The sequence below is a fragment of the Mastomys coucha genome, unplaced genomic scaffold, assembly GCF_008632895.1.
Source record: "Mastomys coucha isolate ucsf_1 unplaced genomic scaffold, UCSF_Mcou_1 pScaffold17, whole genome shotgun sequence".
Taxonomy (NCBI): Eukaryota; Metazoa; Chordata; class Mammalia; order Rodentia; family Muridae; genus Mastomys; species Mastomys coucha.
In genome coordinates, this window is record NW_022196899.1 from 28,198,309 (window position 1) to 28,204,308 (window position 6,000).

Here is a 6,000-nt window from a genome sequence, read left to right on the forward strand (position 1 = left end):
CTAACCATTCCTTTTCAAATCCATTCACAGTCAGGCAGCAGACACACGGCAAGTGCAAATGATAGGGTTTCCAGAGACGCCATTGTGTTGCAGATTAAGAGTTTTCTGCCCCTATTTCGAGAGGTCGGCCCCCAGGCCCCTGTCTGTATCTACCTATTGTCCAATCAGTTTCAATATCTGCTTCAGAGGACATGTTAGCCATCCTTACAGATAAGTGCTTACAGGAGAGAATGTTGGACTTAATAGTTTTGCTTGGGAAGCACCGAGGGTCACAGTGTAGCAATATTGACTGGCACATGTTAGTTTAATCTGACATTCGGAAGAATGGAACACGAGATTCTTTCAGAGTTGCTGATCTCTAGGTGATGTTTTGTTACCAGCTCTGGTTTTATAAAATTTATTTTTGCACAATGATTTATATTCATGAGTCAGAGAAATTCTAAATGTCTATCCTAGTCAAGGAAAGAGTCTAACCTTGTCTAACAGTGTAGGGAGCCCAAATTATGAAATAGGGGAAATGACCTGAGTGCAGGCTGTTCTTATAATCTAGTTAAAGATATTTACCATCAGAAGTATTTTAAGCTGAAGCAAGTAATTGCCCCAATAGGTAGAGGAAATTAATCATGCTTGTGACTTTGGCAAAGTAGCATGAAGCAGAGAAAGAATGCCAGGTAGTCAAACCATGTTCATGAAACACAGGAACCCTCTGGAAATAAGACAACCAAAGTTAAATGTTTCTGCTTTCATCTGATTGTATTGAGAAGGGAGAAACCCTCTCCTGTGAGCATGCAGGAACTCACAGCTGAGGTAGCCCCAGTAGAGCCAAGTCAAGGATGCAGGAACTCACAGCAGAGGTAGCCCCAAATAGAGCCAAGTCAAGGATGCAGGAACTCACAGCAGAGGTAGCCCCAATAGAGCCAAGTCAAGGATGCAGGAACTCACAGCAGAGGTAGCCCCAAATAGAGCCAAGTCAAGAAACTAAAGAACTGAGACCCTGCCCCACAAAAGCATTCTCAAAAAAAGAAATCTAATAAAGTGAACCATATAAAATCTATGTTTCTTTGGTTTTGCTTTCCATATTTTTTGCCCCTGCCATTTTATTGGCTAACATTACACACAAAGAACCATTGATGTGTTTTTGTGCATAGTGCTGCTGCCTTTGACCTGGGAGCTGTAGCACTGTAGAAATGCAAAGATTCTAAGAGAACCAGTTCTTACTAGCTCATAAGTGGGAAGAATCGAACTCCCCATTTGCCTTCAACAAAACAAAATATGAGGGATGTGTGTGTGTGTTCTGTGTGTGTGTGTATGTGTGTTCTTGGGATATGTAAGAATGCCTAACAATGGAGTTCACATAATCCCAGATGCACATTCAGAATCATTCCTTGTAGAATAATGTCTTGACAGACTTATAGTCTAATTGTAAACAATGACTGAGTCTAAGCTTATCAGAAGTAGCACTCAGACCATGACGCCCCAACCCAAGAGTAAGCTCCAAGCTGGATTTGATTTACCCAGAAGCAGCAATCCTGGATGTCCTTAAGCCAGAGAAACCCATTCTAGATTCCCATCTACATAGGAAAACCTAATGCATGGCTTCCTAGCTTTGGTAGACATCTGCTCATCTGAAGCCAGTGGTCAGTGAAAACATTACTACAGCCCCAGCTGGATGAGTCAAACCTCTCTACTGATATCATAGGCAATGGTTTTTACCAACACACTGAAGTCTGCCTCAGTCTACCAGCTGCATGGCTGTACACAATCATCTATATTTAAGCGACAAGACTTGTTTCTGGGATGCACATTCTTCAGATCTCTGACTTCCCTTAAGGCCCTGCTATGGCTGCCATAATTCCTAAAGACAAAGACATCAACAATTTAATCATGAGCCTGGTCTTTGGCTCTTCAACTTCACGGAACCCAAGTCACTCATCTTGTACCTGGTTGGTTAACAGGTCCCTGTGAGAAGAAGCAGCAGAACCCACTGTTGATTGTGCCCTAGGGCATGGCTTTTGACATCTATCTAAATCTGCATGCTCAGACTGAAGAGGAAATTAGATTGATCTGCTAAGTCTTATAAGTCTTCATTTACTGACTGTAGTACGAACTCACTGTGACAACCGAGCCAAACCTGCCTATGAGCCATTGATCCTTCTGTGGGCATGGATTCCCAGTTTGGATTTGAAGAGGAAGCACATGGATACATTGTTATTTCTAGCGTTTTGTCGAGGGGCTCAAACAGCTCTGAGTAATTCTACCTCTTCCTGCTGCCTTTTCTCCACTCCTCTGCAGTACCTCTGTTACAAAGCATTACAGAAGTTTCTGTTAGGATGGGAACAGTCTACTTTGTTCCAGCCATTAAGGAACTAAACTTTTTATTCAATCTTAACTAATTTAAACTTAAATAAGTAGTGGTGACCTACTGCAATTTCTTCTTCCTGCAATTTTATCACCTTTTTTTTTTACCAGCTATGAAAAACTCCATTTTAAGTATTGCCTTTATAAAAGTGTGTATGTGTGTGCTAATGTGTGTATAAGTTCACAAATATGAATATAGGCATATGTGTAGCAATCAGAGGACAATCTTGGGTTGGTCCTCAGGTTGGATGGGGAGAAGGGGTAGGATGTCTGGATGTTGATCTGGAAATGGGCCAGGTTAACCACATTTGTCAGTCAGCAAGCTTTGGTTTCCATGGCTACCACTAACACTTTCAGAGGTCCTGGGGGTTTGAACTCAGGTCCTCAAGCTTATGAGGCAAGTGTTGTATTCTCTGAGCTATGTCTCTACCCTCTGTTCAGCAGTGCCTTTTCTGAATATTAGGATGCCTTTTATCATACTCAGCCTTATATGTGCGTCTCCTCTACCACTCTAAAGCCACCTGCTTTGGGTAGAGACCTGTGCCTACCCAGTGATGCACTGTGTCTAACACATGGGAGGAGTTGAGCTGAGTGGCAGACCTTTTAGGAAAAGATATCTCCATGGTGCTCGTTCTGTTATGGGTGATGAGGAGCTCTGATGTTGCATACCTTCTCTTAAAAATAAATTTACAGGGGCTAGAGAGATGACTCAGTGGTTAAAAGCACTGACAGTTCTTCCAGAGGTCCTGAGTTCAATTTCCAGCAACCATATGGTATTTCACAACCTTCTGTAGTGGGATCCGATCCACTCTTCTGGTGTGTCTGAAGACAGCGACAGTGCTCACAATCATAAAATAAAATAAATCTTTTTTAAAAAATGAATTTAGAAACACCCCATTATATCCTCCTCCTAAGCCTGCAAGGATATTAAAGATAAAAATTTAAGAATGTAACTATATTTTCTCCTTCTAAAGGGAGGAAACTTGTGGACACGTATTTCCCATCTGCCCAGAGAAGAGCATAGGTCTGTACCTGAAGGGGGAACTCAGTGAATACATCTCTAACGATGAATCAGCAAAACTGAGAATGATTAAGCAATGGTGGCACATGCCTATAATCCCAGCACTCCAGAGATGGAGGCAGGAGAACAAGTTCAAGGGCATCCTCAATGAAAAAGTGAGTTTTAGGCTACTCTGGATATGTGAGCCCTTATCTAAGGTAGACAGAGAGAGAGAATCCAACTTCCAGGGTATGTAGCTACTGTGACTTAGCGTTCAACACCCCCCTCCTGCAATCTCTGCCATCTTCACTCCTGGCAGCCCAGCTACAACAGAGCCTCCAGACTGTTGCGTCTCCTATTTCTGAAGTTCCTAAGACCGAGGCAAGTAACCTTGCACAGACTCTTGAAGAGCTGAGAAATATATGAAATCTACTGAAAGACAGATGTGACTGAAACTAATGCAGAGCGGGGTAAGAACAGATGTACATAAAGCAAACCACGGCCGTAGAGAAGTCGCCAACCCTGGAAATGATTGACCTGATTTGATTAATATTTAGCCAGTACAGAGCCCAAAGTGATCCCTAGTGAGGCTGTGTGTTTAAAGAGGCTAGCCACTTCCTATTGCAGTGGAAATCAAACCCAGCCATTGGTGGCTAAAGCCTGCAGCACATCAGGAGAACAGGGGCCCCTCACAGAACAACCCCACCCCCACCCCTGGCTGCTCTGCACGGGTCTCGGAAGCCGTCTTCTTTATCTTATAGGATTTCTTTGCCCTCAGACCACAGATTGTAAAGTCATTTAAGCTTTTGACTAAAACCTGAGACATTTTCTTTTTCCTTCTTTTTTTTTATTGTCATAGGTTAGAACCACACTGTTTGAACATTTGTCTTTTTATTTTCTCCTGAGTGCCCAGCTCTTATCCTGTCAATATAATATACTGATAAATGAAGTTGTTTTGTTTTGTTCTCCTCTGCTGGTGGGACCCCCTAGATGACTAGAAGCTTCTACTGAGAAATCTTAAATCTTCCCCAAAGCTGCTAGAGCCCCGAGGTTTGATGAGCCTCCATCACAGATGCAGTTTCCACTACTATAAGAACACTATGGCTCTTCTTGTACCATGTTCCTTCAGCCCACGATACTACCTCTCAACCCTCACTTACAGGTATGACTATATTTGTCTTCAACCCTGAGCAGGGAAGTATTATCTATTGCTCATTTCTTTAAATCCGACTCATTCCTTAAGAAGGATTCCAGGCTGATCCCTAGAGATTGACAGCATGTCAGCATAAGCCTTGCTCATCACCCCTGGCTCTGGCAGCGACCCCTTGCAGCTCTTGGGCTCTGGCCCAACCACCAGCTGCCTCCTGCAGACCCAGCTCCCTATGCAGAGCCACTGCCTGGATCACTGAATGCTGGCCCCAAAGATGCTTCCTTCCAGCCCCCAGATCTCCCATAACCAGATTTCCTACATGACAGTCTGCTCCACAAAACATATGATCAAATTCCCTTTTGTCAACTCTCTTAGGGAAAGAGGAAGCACGTGGCCACATCACATTTCATGTTCACAGGTCTTGCGCAGGCTGCTCAGAAAAAAATAATTCATAGCATGCAATTCATGAAAATGATGATGATTATGACTTTCTTGTGGGAAATATTTATCCAAAAATTTCACAGAGTTCTTCTCAATGTTCATACCAAAGAACTGAACAGAGCTCGCTTGCTCATTATGGGTGATGTTTTTTGTTTAGTTGGTTTGGTTTGATTTTGTATTGGTGCTCTGCTTTTTTTGTAACAATTTACTTTAGCACAGGCAGTCTCCTTGCTCTCACTTGTAAATAATACAATATTTATGTCCAGTCCTAGTTGGAACTAATGGATGCCTTTGCTGGCAATACACATGGCCAGAGTACCTCCCAACACACATACTCACTTGGAATCCACGTTGCTTAGAATGTAGAGGATGTGGCTGTGGTTAGAACTAGGAAAAGAAGAAGGTGGAGTCTAATACTATTGTGGTAATGTCTACGTGGTCTATATCAATGTTTGATTCATTCTTTTGATTAGTGCCTTTATTCAAATAATCCTGGCCTGTGATTCATAAGACCCTCAAAATACAGACTCGTTATTCCAATGCTATACCTTCACCTTTCCTGAATACTGTAGGCTAAACAGTGTCTTCCAGACCCAGCCTGGCAGCTGCATGTCTGAACTCACATTAGTTGTAACAGCAAGCATGCGCAAGACCTATGCAAGCCAAAGCCAGGAAAAAAGTTCCAGTAGATTGGGAAGTGGGCAAGAAGTCTCACCTATGGCTGAGGAGCTATTGGTAATTAATTACTTCTGGAAGAGAAAGAATCAGTTTTCTTTAAAGGCATTAGCCCTGACAGGTTGACCACTCTCCACAGAAAGGTCATAATCCCAAGCATATATGAGAAACACAAACTGAACTTGGTGGATAAAGAAGAGGAAGAAGAAAGAGAAAAAGGAGAAGGAGGAAGAAGTGAGGAGGAGAAGGAGGAAGAGGAGGAGGAGGAGGAGAAGGAGGAAGAGGAGGAGGAGGAGGAGGAAGAAGAAAAGAAGAAGAAGAAGAAGAAGAGGAAGAGGAAGAGGAAGAAGAAGAAGAAGAAGAAGAAGAAGAAGAA

At 42.8% G+C, this 6,000-nt stretch overlaps 1 long non-coding RNA gene across 1 annotated transcript in view; it reads right to left on the reverse strand.

Moving 5' to 3' along the window:
• LOC116095086 overlaps positions 1 to 6,000 on the reverse strand; it is a 72,122-nt gene that overhangs the window by 44,608 nt on the left and 21,514 nt on the right. The gene's annotated exons all lie outside the window — the stretch shown is intronic.